The sequence below is a fragment of the Triticum aestivum genome, chromosome 2A (assembly GCF_018294505.1).
Source record: "Triticum aestivum cultivar Chinese Spring chromosome 2A, IWGSC CS RefSeq v2.1, whole genome shotgun sequence".
Lineage (NCBI taxonomy): Eukaryota > Viridiplantae > Streptophyta > Magnoliopsida > Poales > Poaceae > Triticum > Triticum aestivum.
In genome coordinates this window covers 754311449-754334237 of record NC_057797.1, presented here as the reverse complement: position 1 = coordinate 754334237, position 22789 = coordinate 754311449, and positions in this window count along the sequence as shown.

Below are 22789 nucleotides of genomic sequence, written 5' to 3'. Positions count from 1 at the left end.
TACATGGATCATATCTCAGATTTCATGGCCTTAAATCATTTTGCGGAATCTAGGCTCATCATCGCTTCCTCATAGTTCGTAGGTTCGTCATGGTCTAGTAACATGACTTCTAGAACAGGATTACCGTACCACTCTGGTGCGGATCTCACTCTGGTTTACCTACGAGATTCGGTAGTAACTTGATCCGAAGTTACATGATCATCATCATTATCTTCCTCACTAATTGGTGCAGGAGTCACAGGAACAGATTTCTGTGATGAACTACTTTCCAATTATGGAGCAGGTACAGCTACCTCATCAAGTTCTACTTTCCTCCCACTCACTTCTTTCGAGAGAAACTCCTTCTCTAGAAAGGATCCATTCTTAGCAACGAATGTCTTGCCTTCGGATCTGTGATAGAAGGTGTACCCAACTGTCTCCTTTGGGTATCCTATGAAGACATATTTCTCCGATTTGGGTTTGAGCTTGTCAGGATGAAACTTTTTCATATAAGCGACAACTTTGGTTTCTTGCCAAACCATGGTTCATACGGTGTCGTCTCAACAGATTTAGATGGTGCCCTTTTAATGTGAATGCAGCTGTCTCTAATCCATAACCCCAAAACGATAGTGGCAGATCGGTAAGAGACATCATAGATTGCACTATATCCAATAAAGTACGGTTATGACGTTCGGACACACCATTATGCTGAGGTGTTCCACGTGGCATGAGTTTGTGAAACTATTCCACATTGTTTTAATTGAAGACCAAACTCGTAACTCAAATATTTGTCTCAGCGATCAGATCGTAGAAACTTTATTTTCTTATCACGATGATTTTCCACTTCACTCTGAAATTCTTTGAACTTTTCAAATGTTTCAGACTTATGTCTCATCAAGTAGATATACCCATATCTGCTCAAATCATCTGTGAAGTTCAGAAAATAACGATACTTGCCGTGAGCCTTAACACTCATCGGACTGCATACATCAGTATGTATTATTTCTAATAAGTCAGTTGCTCGCTCCGGAGAACGGAGTCTTAGTCATCTTGCCCATGAGGCATGGTTCGCAAGCATCAAGTGATTCATAATCAAGTGATTCCAAAATCCCATCAGCATGGAGTTTCTTCATGCGCTTTACACAAATATGACTTAAACGGCAGTGCTACAAATAAGTTGCACTATCATTATTAACTTTGCATCTTTTGGTTTCAATATTATGATTATGTGTATCACTACGATCGAGATCCAACGAACTATTTTCATTGGGTGTGTAACCATATAAGGTTTTATTCATGTAAACAGAACAACAATTTACTCTCTTACTTAAATGAATAACTGTATTACAATAAATATGATCAAATCATATTCATGCTTAACGCAAACACCGAATAACACTTATTCAGGTTCAACACTAATCCCGAAAGTATAGGGAGTGTGCGATGATGATCATATCAATCTTGGAACCACACATCCTCACTTCACCCTTAACTAGTCTCTGTTTATTCTGCAACTCCCGTTTCGAGTTACTAATCTTAGCAACTGAACTAGTATCAAATACTTGTAGAGGAACGTAGCAGAAATTCAAAATTTTCCTACGTGTCACCAAGATCTATCTATGGAGAGACCAGCAACGAGTAGAAAGAGAGTGCATCTACATACCCTTGTAGATCGCTAAGCGGAAGCGTTCAAGTGAACGGGGTTGATGAAGTCGTACTCGTCGTGATTCAAATCACCGATGATCAAGTGCCGAACGCACGGCACCTCCGCGTTCAACACACGTACAGCCCGGTGACGTATCCCACGCCTTGATCCAGCAAGGAGAGAGGGAGAGGTTGAGGAAGACTCCATCCAGCAGCAGCACAACGGCGTGGTGGTGGTGGAGGAGCGTGGCAATCCTGCAGGGCTTCGCCAAGCACCACGGGAGAAGAGGAGTACTTGGGAGAGGGGGAGGGCTGCGCCAGAACTTCGTGTATAGCTCCCATGCGCCTCCCCACTATATATAGGGGTGGAGGGGCTGGTTTCTTGCCCTCCAAGTCCATTGGGGCGTTGGCCAAGGTGGCAGGAAAGAAATCTCATTATTTCCTTCCCCACCGATTGTTATCCCCCCTTTTTAGGGATCTTGATCTTATCCCTTCGGGATATGATCTTATTCCTTCTAAGGGGGGATCTTGGTGCGCCTTGACCAGGGGTGTGGGGCCTTGCCCCCACTACCCACGTCCATGTGGGTCCCCCCATGCAGGTGGGCCCCACTCCGGAACCTTCTAGAACCTTCCCGGTACAATACCGAAAAATCCCGAACATTTTCCGGTGGCCAAAATAGGACTTCCCATATATAAATCTTTACCTCCGGACCATTCCGGAACTCCTCGTGACGCCCGGGATCTCATCCGGGACTCCGAACAACATTCGGTAACCACATACAAACTTCCTTTATAACCCTAGCGTCATCGAACCTTAAGTGTGTAGACCCTACGGGTTCGGGAGACATGTAGACATGACCGAGACGTTCTCCGGTCAATAACCAACAGCGGGATCTGGATACCCATGATGGCTCCCACATGTTCCACGATGATCTCATCGGATGAACCACGATGTCAAGGACTTAATCAATCCCGTATTCAATTCCCTTTGTCTATCGGTATGTTACTTGCCCGAGATTCGATCGTTGGTATCCAATACCTTGTTCAATCTCGTTACCGGCAAGTCACTTTACTCGTTCCGTAACACATCATCTCGTGATCAACTCCTTGGTCACATTGCACATATGATGATGTCCTACCGAGTGGGCCCAGAGATACCTCTCCGTTTACACGGAGTGACAAATCCCAGTCTCGATCCGCATAAAACAATAGATACTTTCGGAGATACCTGTAGTGCACCTTTATAGTCACCCAGTTGTTGTGACGTTTGATACACCCAAAGCACTCCTACGGTATCCAGGAGTTACACGCTCTCATGGTCGAAGGAAGAGATACTTGACATTGGCAAAGCTCTAGCAAATGAACTACACGATCTTTTGTGCTAGTCTTAGGATTGGGTCTTGTCCATCACATCATTCTCCTAATGATGTGATCCCGTTATCAACGACATCCAATGTCCATAGCCAGGAAACCATGACTATCTGTTGATCACAACGAGCTAGTCAACTAGAGGCTCACTAGGGACATATTGTGGTCTATGTATTCACACGTGTATTACGATTTCCGGATAATACAGTTATAGCATGAATAAAAGACAATTATCATGAACAAGGAAATATAATAATAATACTTTTATTATTGCCTCTAGGGCATATTTCCAACAGTCTCCCACTTGCACTAGAGTCAATAATCTAGTTCACATCGCCATGTGATTAACACTCACAGGTCACATCGCCATGTGACTAATACCCAAGAGTTTACTAGAGTCAGTAGTCTAGTTCACATCACTATGTGATTAACACTCAATGAGTTTTATGTTTGATCATGTTGCTTGTGAGAGAGGTTTTAGTCAACGGGTCTGAACCTTTCAGATCCGTGTGTGCTTTACAAATCTCTATGTCATCTCCTAGATGCAGCTAACACGCTCTATTTGGAGCTATTCCAAACAACTGTTCTACTTGGAGCTATTCTAAATTATTGCTCCATTATATGTATCCGGTCTCTCTACTCAGAGCTATCCGGATAGGTGTCAAGCTTGCATCGTCGTAACCTTTACGACGAACTCTTTTACCACCTCCATAATCGAGAAAATTCCTTAGTCCACTAGTTAATAAGGATAACTTTGACCGCTGTCCTGTGAGCCATTCTTGGATCACTCTTGTACCCCTTGACTGACTCATGGCAAGGCACACTTCAGGTGCGGTACACAGCATAGCATACTGAAGAGCCTACGTCTTAAGCATAGGGGACGACCTTCGTCCTTTCTCTCTATTCTGCCGTGGTCGAGCTTTAAGTCTTAACTTCGTACCTTACAACTCAGGCAAGAACTCCTTCTTTGACTGGTCCATCTTGAACACCTTCAAGATCATGTCAAGGTATGTGCTCATTTGAAAGTATTATTAAGCATTTTGATCTATCCTTATAGATCTTGATGCTCAATGTTCAAGTAGCTTAATCCAGGCTTTCCATTGAAAAACACTTTCAAAATAACCCTATATGCTTTCCAGAAATTCTACGTCATTTCTGATCAACAATATGTCAACAACATATACTCATCAGAAATTCTATAGTGCTCCCACTCACTTCTTTGGAAATACAAGTTTCTCATAAACTCTGTACAAACCCAAAATTTTTGATCATCATCAAAGCATACATTCCAACTCCGAGATGCTCACTCCAGTCCTTAGAAGGATTGCTGGAGCTTTGCATACTTATTAGCATCTTTCGGGATTGACAAAACCTTCCGGTTGTATCACATACAACCTTTCCTCATTAAAATCGTCGAGGAAACAATGTTTTGACATCCTATCTGCAAGATTTCATAAATAATGCAGTAATCGCTAATATAATTCCAACAGACTCTTAGCATCGCTACGAGTGAGAAAATCTCATCGTAGTCAACTCCTTGAACTTGTCGGAAAACATCTTAACGACAAATCGAGCTTTCTTAATGGTGACATTTACCATCATTGTCCGTCTTCCTTTTGAAATCCATCTGTACTCATTAGCCTTACGACCATCGAGCCGTTCTGCCAAAGTCTACACTTTGTTTTCATACATGGATCCTCTCTCGGATTTTATGGCCTCAAGCCATTTATCGGAATCCGGGCCCACCATCGCTTATCCATAGCTCGTAGGTTCATTGTTGTCTAGCAACATGACCTTCAAGACAGGATTACGTACCACTCTGAAGTAGTACGCATCCTTGTCATCCTACGAGGTTTGGGAGTGACTTGATCCGAAGTTTCATGATCAATATCATAAGCTTCCACTTCAATTGGTGTAGGTGCCACAGGAACAACTCCCTGTGCCCTGTCACACACTAGTTGAAGAGACGGTTCAATAACCTCATCAAGTCTCCACCATCCTCCCACTCAATTCTTTCGAGAGAAACTTTTCCTCGAGAAAGGACCCGGTTCTAGAAACAATCCATATTGCTTTCGGATCTGAATTAGGAGGTATACCCAACTGTTTTGGGTTTCCTATGAAGATGCATTTTATCCGCTTTGGGTTAGAGCTTATCAACCTGAAACTTTTTCATATAAGCGTCGCAGCCCCAAACTTTTAAGAAACGACAACTTAGGTTTCTCTAAACCATAATTCATACGGTGTCATCTCATCGGAATTACGTGGTGCCCTATTTAAAGTGAATGTGGTTGTCTCTAATGCCTAACCCATGAACGATAGTGGTAATTCGATAAGAGACATCATGGTACGCACCATATCCAATAGGGTGCAACTATGATGTTCGGACACACCATCACATTATGGTGTTCCAGGCGGTATTAATTGCGAAACAATTTCCACAATGTCTTAATTGTGTGCCAAAACTCGTAACTCAGATATTCATCTCTATGATCATATCATAGACATTTTATCCTCTTGTCACAGTGATCTGCTACTTCACTCTGAAATTACTTGAACCATTCAATAATTCAGACTTGTGTTTCATCAAGTAAATATACTCAACATTTACTCGAATCATCTGTGAAGTAAGAACATAATGATATTCACTGCATGCCTCAGCACTCATTCGACTGCACACATCAAAATGTGTTACTTCCAACAAGTTGCTATCTTGTTCCATCTTACTGAAAATGAGGCTTTTCAGTCATCTTGCCCATGTGGTATGATTTGCATATATCAAGTGATTCAAAATCAAGTGAGTCCGAACGATCCATTTGCATGGAGTTTCTTCATGCATATACACCAATAGACATGGTTCGCATGTCTCAAACTTTTCAAAAACGAGTGAGTCCAAAGATCCATCAACATGGAGCTTCTTCATGCGTTTTATACCATTATGACTTACATGGCAGTGCCACAAGTAAGTGGTACTATCATTACTATCTTATATATTTTGGCATGAAAATGTGTATCACTACGACCGAGATTCAATAAACCATTCCTTTAGGTGCAAGACCATTGAAGGTATTATTCAAAAATAGAGTAACCATTATTCTCCTTAAATGAATAACCGTATTGCGATAGACATAATCCAATCATGTCTATGCTCAACGCAAACACCAATCTCGGTGGTAGAGGGAGCGTGCGATGCTTGATCATATCAACCTTGGAAACACTTCCAACATATATCGTCAGCTCACCTTTAGCTAGTCTCCGTTTATTCCGTAGCTTTTATTTCGAGTTACTAACACTTAGCAACCGAACCATTATCCAATACCCTGGTGCTACTAGGAGTACTAGTAAAGTACACATTAACATAATGTATATCCAATATACTTCTATCGACCTTGCCAGCCTTCTCATCTACCAAGTATCTAGGGTAATGCTGCTCCAGTGGTTGTTCCCCTTATTACAGAAGCACTTAGTCTCGGGTTTGGGTTCAACCTTGGGTTTCTTCACTAGAGCAGCAGCTGAATTTCCGTTTCATGAAGTATCCCTTTGTTCCCTTGCCCTTCTTGAAACTAGTGGTTTCACCAACCATCAACAATTGATGCTCCTTCTTGATTTCTACTTTCGCGGTGTCAAACATCATGAATATTTCAAGGATCATCATATCTATCCCTGATATGCTATAGTTAATCACGAAGCTCTAGCAGCTTGGTGGCAATGACTTTGGGGAAACATCACTATCTCATCTGGAGGATCAACTCCCACTCGATTCAAGTGATTGTTGTGCTCAGACAATCTGAGCACAAGCTCAACGATTGAGCTTTTCTCCCTTAGTTTGCAGGCTAAGAAAATCGTCGGAGGTCTTATACCTCTTGACGTGGGCACGAGCCTGAAATCCCAATTTCAGCCCTCGAAACATCTCATATGTTCCGCGACGTTTCGAAAACATCTTTGGTGCCTCTACTTAAACCATTTAATTGAACTATCACGTAGTTATCAAAACGTGTATGTCCGATGTTCGCAACATCGACAAACGATGTTGGGGTTCAGCACACTGAGCGGTGCATTAAGGACATAAGCTTTCTACTGATCGCATAATCGCTACTATCAACTTTCAACTATATTTTCTCTAGGAACATATCTAAACAGTGGAACTAAAGCGCGAGCTTACGACATAATTTGCAAAAGGTCTTTTGACTATGTTCAGGATAATTAAGTTCATCTTATGAACTCCCACTTAGATAGACATCCCTCTGGTCATCTAAGTGATCACATGATCCGATCAACTAGGCCGTGTCCGATCATCACGTGAGACAGACTAGTCATCATCGGTGAACATCTTCATGTTGATCGTATCTACCATACGACTCATGCTCGACCTTTCGGTCTCCGTGTTCCGAGGCCATGTCTGCACATGCTAGGCTCGTCAAGTTAACCCTAAGTGTTTTCGCTGTGTAAAACTGTCTTACACCCGTTGTATGTGAACGTAAGAATCCATCACACCCGACCATCACGTGGTGCTTAGAAGCGACGAACTGTAGCAACGGTGCACAGTTAGGGGAGAACACTTCTTGAAATTTTGTAAGGGATCATCTTATTTACTACCGTCGTCCTAAGCAAACAAGATGCATAAACATGATAAACATCACATGCAATCAAACAGTGACATGATATGGCCAATATCATTTTGCTCCTTTTGATCTTCATCTTCGGGGCTCCATGATCATCATCGTCACCGGCACGACACCATGATCTCCATCATCATGATCTCCATCATCGTGTCTTCATGAAGTTGTCACGCCAACGACTACTTCTACTTCTATGACTAACGCGTTTAGCAATAAAGTAAAGTAGTTTACATGGCGTTCTTCAATGACACGCAGGTCATACAATAAATAAAGACAACTCCTATGGCTCCTGCCGGTTTTCATACTCATCGACATGCAAGTCGTGAATCCTATTACAAGAACATGATCAATCTCATACATCACATATCATTCATCACATTCTTCTTGGCCATATCACATCACATAGCATACCCTGCAAAAACAAGTTAGACGTCCTCTAATTGTTGTTGCATGTTTTACGTGGCTGCTATGGGTTTCTAGCAAGAACGTTTCTTACCTACGCAAGACCACAACGTGATATGCCAATTGCTATTTACCCTTCATAAGAACCCTTTTCATCGAATCCGTTCCGACTAAAGTGGGAGAGACTGGCACCCGCTAGCCACCTTATGCACCAAGTGCATGTCAATCGGTGGAACCTGTCTCACGTAAGAGTACGTGTAAGGTCGGTCCGGGCCGCTTCATCCCACAATACCGTCGAAACAAGATTGGACTAGTAACGGTAAGCATATTGAACAACATCAACGCCCACAACTACTTTGTGTTCTACTCGTGCAAAGAATCTACGCAATAGACCTAGCTCATGATGCCACTGTTGGGGAACGTAGCAGAAATTCAAAAAAATTCCTACGTAACACCAAGATCTATCTATGGAGAGACCAGCAACGAGTAGAAAGGGGAGTGCATCTACATACCCTTGTAGATCGCTAAGCGGAAGCGTTCAAGTGAACGGGGTTGATGGAGTCGTACTCGTCGTGATTCAGATCACCGATGATCCTAGTGCCGAACGGACAGCACCTCCGCGTTCAACACACGTACAGCTCGACGATGTCTCCCACGCCTTGATCCAGCAAGGAGAGAGGGAGAGGTTGAGGAAGACTCCATCCAGCAGCAGCACAACGGCGTGGTGGTGATGGAGGAGCGTGGCAATCCTGCAGGGCTTCGCCAAGCACCTACGGGAGAGGAGGAGGTGTCACGGGAGGGAGGGAGGCGCCAAGGGCTCAGGTATGGATGCCCTTAACTTCGTACCTTACAACTCAGGCAAGAACTCCTTTTTTGACTGATCCATCTTGAACACCTTCAAGATCACGTCAAGGCATGTGCTCATTTGAAAGTACCATTAAGCGTTTTGATCTATCCTTATAGATCTTGATGCTCAATGTTCAAGTAGCTTAATCCAGGTTTTCCATTGAAAACACTTTCCAAATAACCCTATATGCTTTCCAGAAATTCTACGTCATTTCTGATCATTAATATGTCAACAACATATACTCATCAGAAATTCTATAGTGCTCCCACTCACTTCTTTGGAAATACAAGTTTCTCATAAACTTTGTATACACCCTAAATCTTTGATCATCATCAAAGCATACATTCCAACTCCGAGATGCTCACTCCAGTCCTCAGAAGGATTGCTGGAGCTTTGCATACTTATTAGCATATTTCAGGATAGACAAAACCTTCCGGTTGTATCACATACAACCTTTCCTCAAGAATCGTCGAGGAAACAATGTTTTGACATCCTATCTGCAAGATTTCATAAATAATGCAGTAATTGCTAATATAATTCCAACATACTCTTAGCATCGCTACGAGTGAGAAAGTCTCATCGTAGTCAACTCCTTGAACTTGTCGAAAAACATCTCAACGACAAGTCGACCTTTCTCAATGGTGACACTTACCATCATTGTCTGTCTTCCTTTCAAAATCCATATGTACCTAACAGCCTTATGACCATCAAGTAGTTCTTCCAAAGTCTACACTTTGTTTTCATACATGGATCCTCTCTCGGGTTTTATGGCCTTGAGCCATTTATCGGAATCCAGGCCCACCATCGCTTCTCCATAGCTCGTAGGTTCATTGTTGTCTAGCAACATGACTTCCAAGACAGGATTACTGTACCACTCTGAAGTAGTACGTATCCTTGTCACCCTACGAGGTTTGGGAGTGACTTGATCTGAAGTTTCATGATCACTATCATAAGCTTCTACTTCAATTGGTGTAGGTGCCACAGGAACAACTTCCTGTGCCCTGCTACACACTGGTTGAAGTGATGGTTCAGTAACCTCATCAAGTCTCCACCATCCTCCCACTCAATTCTTTCGAGAGAAACCTTTCCTCGAGAAAGGACCCAATTCTAGAAACAATTCATATTGCCTTCGGATCTGAATTAGGAGGTATACCCAACTGTTTTGGGTGTCCTATGAAGATGTACTTTATCCGCTTTGGGTTCGAGCTTAATCCTGAAACTTTTTCACATAAGCGTCGCAGCCCCAAACCTTTAAGAAATGACAACTTAGGTTTCTCTAAACCATAATTCATACGGTGTCATCTCATCGGAATTACGTGGTGCCCTATTTAAAGTGAATGTGGTTGTCTTTAATGCCTAACCCATAAACTATCCTGGCAGTTCGATAAGAGACATCATGGTATGCATCATATCCAATAGGGTGCAACTATGATGTTCGGACACACCATCACACTATGGTGTTCCAGGCGGTATTAATTGTGAAACAATTTCCACAATGTCTTAATTGTGTGCCAAAACTCGTAACTCAGATACTCATCTCTATGATCATATCATAGACATTTTATCCTCTTGTCACAATCTTCTACTTCACTCTGAAATTACTTGAACCATTCAATAATTCAGACTTGTGTTTCATCAAGTAAATATTCTCAACATCTACTCGAATCATCTGTGAAGTAAGAACATAACGATATTCACTGCATGCCTCAGCACTCATTGGACTGCACGCATCAAAATGTGTTGCTTCCAACAAGTTGCTATCTTGTTACATCTTACTGAAAACGAGGCTTTTCAGTCATCTTGCCCATGTGGTATGATTTGCATGTCCCAAGTGATTCAAAATCAAGTGAGTCAAAACGGTCCATTTGCATGGAGTTTCTTCATGCATATACACCAATAGACATGGTTCGCATGTCTCAAACTTTTCAAAAACGAGTGAGCCCAAAGATCCATCAATATGGAGCTTCTTCATGCGTTTTATACCGATATGACTTACGTGGCAGTGCCACAAGTAGGTGGTTCTATCATTACTATCTTTTGGCATGAACATGTGTATCACTACGATCGAGATTTAATAAACCATTCATTTTAGGTGTAAGACCATTGAAGGTATTATTCAAATAAACAGAGTAACGATTATTCTCCTTAAATGAATAACCGTATTGCGATAGACGTAATCCAATCATGTCTATGCTCAACGCAAACACCAAACAACAATTATTTAGGTTTAACACCAATCTCTTTGGTAGAGGGAGCGTGCGATGCTTGATCATATGAAGCTTGGAAAAACTTCCAACACATATCGTCAGCTCACCTTTAGCTAGTCTCCGTTTATTCCGTAGCCTTTTGTTTCGAGTTACTAACACTTAGCAACCGAACCGGTATCTAATACCCTGGTGCTACTAGGAGTACTAGCAAAGTACACATTAACACAATGTATATCCAATATACTTCTATCGACCTTGCCAGCCTTCTTATCTACCAAGTATCTAGGGTAATTCTGCTCTAGTGGTTGTTCCCCTTATTACAGAAGCACTTAGTCTCGGGTTTGGGTTTTACCTTGGGTTTCTTCACTAGAGCAGCAACTGATTTGCCGTTTCATGAAGTATCCCTTCTTGCCCTTGCCCTTCTTGAAACTAGTGGTTCCACCAACCATCAACAATTGATGCTCCTTCTTGATTTCTACTTTCGCGGTGTCAAACATCGCGAATACCTCAAGGATCATCATATCTATCCCTGATATGTTATAGTTCATCACGAAGCTCTAACAGCTTGGTGGCAATGACTTTGGAGAACCATCACTGTCTTATCTGGAAGATCAACTCCCACTCGATTCAAATGATTGTTGTACTCAGACAATCTGAGCACAAGCTCAACAATTGAGCTTTTCTCCTTAGTTCGCAGGTTAAGAAAGTCATCGGAGGTCTTATACCTCTTGACATGGGCACGAGCCTGAAATACCAATTTCAGCCCTCAAAACATCTCATATGTTTCGCGATGTTTCAAAAACGTCTTTGGTGCCTCAACTCTAAACCGTTTAACTGAACTATCACGTAGTTATCAAAACGTGTATGTCAGATGTTCGCAACAACCACAGACAACGTTCGAGGTTCAGCACACTGAGCGGTGCATTAAGGACATAAGCCTTCTATGAAGCAATGAGGACAATCCTCAGTTTACGGACCTAGTCCGCATAATTGCTACTATCAACTTTCAACTAATTTTTCTCTAGGAACATATCTAAACAGTAGAACTATAGCGTGAGCTACGACATAATTTGCAAAAACCTTTTGACTATGTTCAGGATAATTAAGTTCATCTTATGAACTCCCACTTAGATAGACATCCCTCTAGTCATCTAAGTGATTACATGATCTGAGTCAAACTAGGCCGTGTCCGATCATCACGTGAGACAGACTAGTCATCATCGGTGAACATCTTCATGTTGATCGTATCTTCTATACGACTCATGTTCGACCTTTCGGTCTCCGTGTTCCGAGGCCATGTCTGTACATGCTAGGCTCGTCAAGTTAACCCTAAGTGTTTCGCGTGTGTAAATCTGTCTTACACCCGTTGTATGTGAACGTTAGAATCTAACACCCGATCATCACGTGGTGCTTCGAAACACGAACTGTCGCAACGGTGCACAGTTAGGGGAGAACACTTCTTGAAATTGTTGTAAGGGATCATCTTATTTACTACCGTCGTTCTAAGCAAATAAGATGTATAAACATGATAAACATCACATGCAATCAAATAGTGACATGATATGGCCATCATCACTTTGCTCCTTTTGATCTTCATCTTCGGGGCTCCATGATCATCATCGTCACCGGCATGACACCATGATCTCCATCATCATGATCTCCATCATCGTGTCTTCATGAAGTTGTCACGCCAACGACTACTTCTACTTCTATGGCTAACGCGTTTAGCAATAAAGTAAAGTAAGTTACATGGCGTTCTTCAATGACACGCAGGTCATACAAAAAATAAAGACAACTCCTATGGCTCCTGCCAGTTGTCATACTCATCGACATGCAAGTCGTGAATCCTATTACAAGAACATGATCAATCTCATACATCACATATATCATTCATCACATCCTTTTGGCCATATCACATCACATAGCATACCCTGCAAAAACAAGTTAGACGTCCTCTAATTGTTGTTTGCATGTTTTACGTGGCTGCTATGGGTTTCTAGCAAGAACGTATCTTACCTACGCAAAACCACAACGTGATATGCCAATTGCTATTTACCCTTCATAAGGACCCTTTTCATCGAATCCGTTCCGACTAAAGTGGGAGAGACTGGCACCCGCTAGCCACCTTATGCACCAAGTGCATGTCAATCGGTGGAACCTGTCTCACGTAAGAGTACGTGTAAGGTCGGTCCGGGCCGCTTCATCCCACAATACCGTCGAAACAAGATTGGACTAGTAACGGTAAGCATATTGAACAACATCAACGCCCACAACTACTTTGTGTTCTACTCGTGCAAAGAATCTACGCAATAAACCTGGCTCTGATACCACTGTTGGGGAACGTAGCAGAAATTCAAAATTTTCCTACGTGTCACCAAGATCTATCTATGGAGAGACCAGCAACGAGTAGAAAGAGAATGCATCTACATACCCTTGTAGATCGCTAAGCGGAAGTGTTCAAGTGAACGGGGTTGATGAAGTCGTACTCGTCGTGATTCAAATCACTGATGATCAAGTGCCGAACGCACGGCACCTCCGCGTTCAACACACGTACAGCCCGGTGACGTATCCCACGCCTTGATCCAGCAAGGAGAGAGGGAGAGGTTGAGGAAGACTCCATCCAGCAGCAGCACAACGGCGTGGTGGTGGTGGAGGAGCGTGGCAATCCTGCAGGGCTTCGCCAAGCACCACGGGAGAAGAGGAGTACTTGGGAGAGGGGGAGGGTTGCGCCAGAACTTCGTGTATAGCTCCCATGCGCCTCCCCACTATATATAGGGGTGGAGGGGCTGGTTTCTTGCCCTCCAAGTCCATTGGGGCATTGGCCAAGGTGGGAGGAAAGAAATCTCATTATTTCCTTCCCCACCGATTGTTATCCCCCCTTTTTAGGGATCTTGATCTTATCCCTTCGGGATATGATCTTATTCCTTCTAAGGGGGGATCTTGGTGCGCCTTGACCAGGGGTGTGGGGCCTTTCCCCCACTACCCACGTCCATGTGGGTCCCCCCATGCAGGTGGGCCCCACTCTGGAACCTTCTAGAACCTTCCCGGTACAATACCGAAAAATCCCGAACATTTTCCGGTGGCCAAAATAGGACTTCCCATATATAAATCTTTACCTCCGGACCATTCCGGAACTCCTCGTGACGTCCGGGATCTCATCCGGGACTCCGAAAAACATTCGGTAACCACATACAAACTTCCTTTATAACCCTAGCGTCATCGAACCTTAAGTGTGTAGACCCTACGGGTTCGGGAGACATGTAGACATGACCGAGACGTTCTCCGGTCAATAACCAACAGCGGGATCTGGATACCCATGATGGCTCCCACATGTTCCACGATGATCTCATCGGATGAACCACGATGTCAAGGACTTAATCAATCCCGTATTCAATTCCCTTTGTCTATCGGTATGTTACTTGCCCGAGATTCGATCGTCGGTATCCAATACCTTGTTCAATCTCGTTACTGGCAAGTCACTTTACTCGTTCTGTAACACATCATCCCGTGATCAACTCCTTGGTCACATTGCGCATATGATGATGTCCTACCGAGTGGGCCCAGAGATACCTCTCCGTTTACACGGAGTGACAAATCCCAGTCTCGATCCGCATAAAACAATAGATACTTTCGGAGATACCTGTAGTGCACCTTTATAGTCACCCAGTTGTTGTGACGTTTGATACACCCAAAGCACTCCTACGGTATCCAGGAGTTACACGCTCTCATGGTCGAAGGAAGAGATACTTGACATTGGCAAAGCTCTAGCAAATGAACTACACGATCTTTTTGTTGGAAATATGCCCTAGAGGCAATAATAAAAGTATTATTATATTTCATTGTTCATGATAATTGTCTTTTATTCATGCTATAACTGTATTATCCAGAAATCGTAATACACATGTGAATACATAGACCTCAATATGTCCCTAGTGAGCCTCTAGTTGACTAGCTCGTTGTGATCAACAGATAGTCATGATTTCCTGGCTATGGACATTGGATGTCGTTGATAACGGGATCACATCATTAGGAGAGTGATGTGATGGACAAGACCCAATCCTAAGCATAGCACAAAGGTCGTTTAGTTCGTTTGCTAGAGCTTTGCCAATGTCAAGTATCTCTTCCTTAGACCATGAGATCGTGTAACTCCCGGATACCGTAGGAGTGCCTTGGGTGTATCAAACGTCACAATGTAACTGGGTGACTATAAAGGTGCATTACAGGTATCTCCGAAAGTAGTTGTTGGGTTGACACGGATCGAGACTGGGATTTGTCACTCCGTATGACGGAGAGGTATCTCTGGGCCCACTCGGTAATGCATCATCATAATGAGCTCAAGGTGACCAAAGTGTTGGCCACGAGATCATGCATTACGGTACGAGTAAAGTGACTTGCCGGTAACGAGACTGAACAAGGTATTGGGATACCGACGATCGAGTCTCGGGAAAGTAACGTACCGATTGACAAAGGGAATTATATACAGGGTTTGATCGAATCCTCGACATCGTGGTTCATCCGATGACAACATCGAGAAGCATGTGGGAGCCAACATGGGTATCCAGATCCCGCTGTTGGTTATTGACCGGAGAATGTCTCGGTCATGTCTACATGTCTCCCGAACCCGTAGGGTCTACACACTTAAGGTTCGATGACGCTAGGGTTATAAAGGAAGTTTGTATGTGGTTACCGAATGTTGTTCGGAGTCCCGGATGAGATCCTGAACGTCACGAGGAGTTCCGGAATGGTCCGGAGGTAAAGATTTATATATGGGAAGTCCTATTTTGGCCACCGGAAAATGTTCGGGATTTTTCGGTATTGTACCGGGAAGGTTCTAGAAGGTTCCGGAGTGGGGCCCACCTGCATGGGGGGACCCACATGAACGTGAGTAGTGGGGGAAAGGCCCCACACCCCTGGTCAAGGCGCACCAAGATCCCCCCTTAGAAGGAATAAGATCATATCCCGAAGGGATAAGATCAAGATCCCTAAAAAGGGGGGATAACAATCGGTGGGGAAGGAAATGATGGGATTTCTTTCCTCCCACCTTGGCCAACGCCCCAATGGACTTGGAGGGCAAGAAACCAGCCCCTCCACCCCTATATATAGTGGGGAGGCGCATGGGAGCTTAACACAAGCCAAGGCGCAGCCCCTCCCCTCCCCAACACCTCTCCTCCTCCGTATATGCTTGGTGAAGCCCTGTCGGAGTACTGCTGCACCAACTACACCACGCCGTCGTGCTGCCGTTGGAGCAATCTTCCTCAACCTCTCCTTCCCCCTTGCTGGATCAAGAAGGAGGAGACGTCTCCCGTCCCGTACGTGTGTTGAACGCGGAGGTGTTGTCCGTTCAGCACTTGGACATCGGTGATCCGAATCACGTTCGAGTACGACTCCATCATCACCATCCCCTTGGCTAGCTTCCGCTCGTGATCTACAAGTGGTATGTAGATGCAAACTCTTTCCCTTGACTCGTTGCTTAGATGAACTCATAGATGGATCTTGGTGAAACCGTAGGAAAAATTTTAATTTTCTGCAACGTTCCCCAACACTTTTGTGCTAGTCTTAGGATTGGGTCTTGTCGATCACATCATTCTCCTAATGATGTGATCCCGTTATCAACGACATCCAATGTCCATAGCCAGGAAACCATGACTATCTGTTGATCACAACGAGCTAGTCAACTAGAGGCTCACTAGGGACATATTGTGGTCTATGTATTCACACGTGTATTACGATTTCCGGATAATACAGTTATAGCATGAATAAAAGACAATTATCATGAACAAGGAAATATAATAATAATACTTTTATTATTGCCTCTAGGGCATATTTCCAACAATACTGAGGGGTTGCTATAAACACTAGTAAAGTACACATCAATAACATGTATATCAAATATACTTATGTTCACTTTGCCATCCTTCTTATCTGCCAATCACTTGGGGTAGTTCCGTTTCCAGTGACTAGTCCCTTTTGAAGTAGAAACACTTAGTCTCAGGCTTAGGACCAGACTTGGGCTTCTTCACTTGAGCAGCAACTTGCTTGTTGTTCTTCTTGAGGTTCCCCTTCTTCCCTCTGCCCTTTTCTTGAAACTAGTGGTCTTGTCCACCATCAACACTTGATGTTTTTTCTCGATTTCTACCTTCGTCAATTTCCGCATTACGAAGAGCTTGGGAATCGTTTTCGTTATCCCTTGCATATCATAGTTCATCACGAAGTTCTACTAACTTGGTGATAGTGACTAGAGAATTCTGTCAATCACTATCTTATCTGGAAGATTAACTCCCACTTGATTCAAGTGATTGTAGTACTCAGACAATCTAGGCACATGCTCACTAGTTGAGCGATTCTCCTCCATCTTTTAGCTATAGAACTTGTTGGAGACTTCATATCTCTCAACTCGGGTATTTGCTTGAAATATTAACTTCAACTCCTGGAACATCTCATATGCTCCATGACGTTCAAAACGTCTTTGAAGTCCCGATTCTAAGCCATTAAGCATGGTGCACTAAACTATCAAGTAGTCATCATCTTGAGCTAGCCAAACGTTCATAACGTCTGCATCTGCTCCTGCAATAGGTCCGTCACCTAGCAGTGCATCAAGGACATAATTCTTCTGTGCAGCAATGAGGATAAACCTCAGATCACGGATCCAATCCGCATCATTGCTACTAACATCTTTCAACACAATTTTCTCTAGGAACATATCAAAATAAACACAGGGAAGCAACAACGCAAGCTATTGATCTACAACAAAAATTGCAAAATACTACCAGGACTAAGTTCATGATAAATTTAAGTTCAATTAATCATATTACTTAAGAACTCCCACTTAGATAGACATCCCTCTAATCCTCTAAGTGATTACGTGATCCAAATCAACTAAACCATGTCCGATCATCACGTGAGATGGAGTAGTTTCATTGGTGAACATCACTATGTTGATCATATCTACTATATGATTCACGCTCGACCTTTCGGTCTCCGTATTCCGAGGCCATATCTGTATATGCTTGGCTCGTCAAGTATAACCTGAGTATTCCGCGTGTGCAACTGTTTTGCACCCGTTGTATTTGAACGTAGAGCCTATCACACCCGATCATCACATGGTGTCTCAGCATGAAGAACTTTCGCAACGATGCATACTCAGGGAGAACACTTCTTGATAATTAGTGAGAGATCATCTTATAATGCTACCGTCAATCAAAGCAAGATAAGATGCATAAAAGATAAACATCACATGCAATCAATATAAGTGATATGATATGGCCGTCATTATCTTGTGCTTGTGATCTCCATCTCCGAAGCACCGTCGTGATCACCATCGTCACCGGCGCGACACCTTGATCAACATCGTAGCATCGTTGTAGTCTCGCCAAGCTTGTGCTTCCACGACTATCGCTACCGTTTAGTGATAAAGTAAAGCATTACAGCGTGATTGCATTGCATACAATAAAGCGACAACCATATGGCTCCTGCCAGTTGCCGATAACTCGGTTACAAAACATGATCATCTCATACAATAAAATTTAGCATCATGTCTTGACCATATCACATCACAACATGCCCTGCAAAAACAAGTTAGACGTCCTCTACTTTGTTGTTGCAAGTTTTACGTGGCTGCTACGGGCTTAAGCAAGAACCAATCTTACCTACGCATCAAAACCACAACGATAGTTTGTCAAGTTGGTGCTATTTTAACCTTCGCAAGGACCGGGCGTAGCCACACTCAGTTCAACTAAAGTTGGAGAAACTGTCACCCGCAAGCCACCTATGTGCAAAGCACGTCGGGAGAACCGGTTTCGCGTAAGCGTACGCGTAATGTCGGTCCGGGCCGCTTCGTCCAACAATACCGCCGAACCAAAGTATGACATGCTGGTAAGCAGTATGACTTATATCGCCCACAACTCACTTGTGTTCTACTCGTGCATATAACATCAACATATAAAACCTAGGTTCGGATGCCACTGTTGGGTTTCGTAGTAATTTCAAAAAAATTCCTACGCTCACGCAAGATCATGGTGATGTATAGCAACGAGAGGGGAGAGTATGATCTATGTACCTTATAGATCGCAAAGGAAGCGTTTGGTTGATGTAGTCGTACGTCTTCATGGCCCGACCGATCAAGCACCGAAACTACGGCACCTCCGAGTTCTAGCACACGTTCAGCTCGATGATGATCCCCGGACTCCGATCCAGTAAAGTGCCGGGGAAGAGTTCCGTCAGCACGACGGTGTGGTGATGATCTTGATGTACTACTGCAGCAGGGCTTCGCCTAAACTCCGCTACAATATTATCGAGGACTATGGTGGAAGGGGGCACCGCACACGGCTAAGAATAAGATCACGTGGATCAACTTGTATGTTTCTGGGGTGCCCCTGCATCCGTATATAAAGGACTAAGGGGGGGTGCGGCTGGCCTAGGAGAGGCGCGCCAGGAGAGTCCTACTCCCTCTGGGAGTAGGATTCCCCCCCCCCCCCAATCCTAGTTGGAATAGGATTCGCGGAGGGGGGGAAGAGAGAGAGGGTGGACGGCCCCCTCTCCTTGTCCTATTCGGACCAAGGGAGGGGAGGGGCGCGCAGCCCACTTTGGGCAGCCCCTTCTCTTTTCCACTAAGGCCCACTATGGCCCATCTAGCTCCCGGGGGGTTCCGGTAACCTCCCGGTACTCCGATAAAATCCCGATTTCACCCGGAACACTTCCAATATCCAAACATAGGCTTCCAATATATCAATCTTTATGTCTCGACCATTTCGAGACTCCTCGTCATGTCCGTGATCACATCCGGGACTCCGAACAAACTTTGGTACATCAAAATGCATAAACTCATAATATAATTGTCATCGTAACCTTAAGCGTGCGGACCCTATGGGTTCGAGAACAATGTAGACATGACCGAGACACGTCTCCGGTCAATAACCAATAGCGGAACCTGGATGCTCATATTGGCTCCTACATATTCTACGAAGATCTTTTATCGGTCAGACCGCATAACAACATACGTTGTTCCCTTTGTCATCGGTATGTTACTTGCCCGAGATTCGATCGTCGGTATCCTATACCTAGTTCAATCTCGTTACCGGCAAGTCTCTTTACTCGTTCTGTAATACATCATCCGCAACTAACTCATTAGTTGCAATGCTTGCAAGGCTTAAGTGATGTGCATTACCGAGAGGGCCCAGAGATACCTCTCCGACAATCGGAGTGATAAATCCTAATCTCGAAATACACCAACCCAACATGTACCTTTGGAGACACCTGTAGAGCTCCTTTATAATCACCCAGTTACGTTGTGACGTTTGGTAGCACACAAAGTGTTCCTCTGGCAAACGGGAGTTGCATAATCTCATAGTCATAGGAACATGTATAAGTCATGAAGAAAGCAATAGCAACATACTAAACGATCGGGTGCTAAGCTAATGGAATGGGTCATGTCAATCAGATCATTCAACTAATGATGTGATTCCGTTAGTCAAATAACAACTCTTTGTCCATGGTTAGGAAACATAACCATCTTTGATTAACGAGCTAGTCAAGTAGAGGCATACTAGTGACACTCTGTTTGTCTATGTATTCACACATGTATTATGTTTCCGGTTAATACAATTCTAGCATGAATAATAAACTTTTATCATGATATAAGGAAATAAATAATAACTTTATTATTGCCTCTAGGGCATATTTCCTTCAGCGACACGCGGCGCGCCTCATCTGGCGGATCGATCCCGAGGCCGATTTTGCCTGAAGGAGATCCGGCGCGTGATCCCATGGCGTCTGAGGATGATCTGATGGCTGGATCTTCTGTGGCACGATCTTCTGTGGCATAAATAATTCCGCGACGTCACACGAGGTCTCAATCAGGTATTACTAAGGAAAAAGAATACAAAGATGGTACCATCAGGTATGATAAAAAACGTGCTTTCCTTACTATTGCTGGTGAACCAGTTAGCCTAGTTGATGCTCTTGCTCACAAACATTGGAAAGAAGCCATGGATAGTGAGTATAATGCACTTATGAAAAACAAAATATGGCACCTAGTACCATCAAAAAGTGGAATGAATATCATTGATTGTAAATGGGTGTACAAGATAAAAAGAAAATCTGATGGAAGTATAGACAGGTACAAGGCTAGATTAGTTGCTAAGGGTTTTAAGCAGAGATTTGGCATTGATTATGAGGATACCTTTAGTCCAGTTGTTAAATCAGCTACTATTCGACTTGTTCTGTCTATTGTTGTTTCCAGAGGTTGGAGCTTAAGACAGCTAGATGTTCAGAACGCGTTCCTTCATGGTGTTCTTGAGGAAGAGGTGTTTATGTGGCAGCCACCAGGTTATGAAAACAAGAGCACACCACATTATGTTTGCAAATTGGATAAAGCATTATATGGTTTAAAACAGGCCCCAAGAGCTTGGTATTCACGATTGAGCATGCAACTACAGCAACTTGGGTTTGTACCATCCAAAGCAGACACGTCCTTGTTCTTTTATAGTAAAGGAAATGTCACTATTTTTGTGCTAGTTTATGTTGATGATATTATAGTTGCTAGTTCAAGTTCAAGTGCCACTACTTGTTTGCTTAAGGATCTTAAGTTGGAGTTTGCTCTCAAGGATTTGGGAGATCTTCACTATTTTCTTGGTATAGAGGTTAAACAAATAAGAGATGGTATACTTTTGACACAGGAAAAATACACAGCTGATATACTTAGAAGAGTAGGTTTGGAAAAATGTAAACCTGTGAGTACACCTATCTCAACTTCTGAAAAACTTTCTGTTGAAAGTGGAGAGGCACTTGGATTAGAGGATGCAACAAATTACAGAAGTGTTGTGGGTGCATTACAATACTTAACACTGACACGGCCTGACATTTCCTATGCTGTCAACAAGGTATGCCAATATTTACATGCTCCTAGCACTACTCATTGGACTGCAGTCAAGAGAATCTTGAGGTATCTTAAGTTCTCAGAGGGACTTGGACTTCAAATTACCAAGTCTTCTTCTATGCTTGTTACTGCCTATTCTGATGCAGACTGGGCAGGATGTATTGATGATAGAAGGTCTACTGGTGGATTTGTTGTTTTTCTGGGATCCAATCTTGTATCATGGAGTGCAAGAAAGCAGGCTACAGTTTCTAGATCGAGCACAGAGGCCGAATACAAAGCTTTGGCGAATGCTACAGCTGAAGTAATGTGGATACAAACACTACTTTATGAGCTTGGAATTAAGACTCCAAAAGCTGCCAGACTATGGTGTGATAATATTGGTGCAACTTATTTGTCAGCTAACCCTGTTTTCCATGCACGCACAAAGCATATTGAAGTTGATTTCCACTTTGTCAAAGAAAGAGTAGCTAGAAAGCTTCTCGACATTCAGTTTATTCCTATTGGAGATCAACTTGCCGATGGCTTCACAAAGCCTCTTACTATGAGGAGGTTGGATGAGTTCAAGTACAATCTCAACATTGGCCGAAGCTCATGAGGTTTAGATTAAGGGGGAGTGTTAGAATACGTATAGGATAGAGATAATTTTCATTCAAATTGCAATATGTCTGTATCTCCTTTTCTCCCTTCTCGCATTATCTCATGTACCGAACTTCCTGAGATCGATCTCTCTTCGATCTTCTCTTGTACTCCAAGGCATTGCCAATATATATAAACATGCGGCCCGAGACCAAAGGGTTCAACGCTTCCAACCAAACTTACACGATCATGGTATCCAGCCATAGAGAAGGAATGC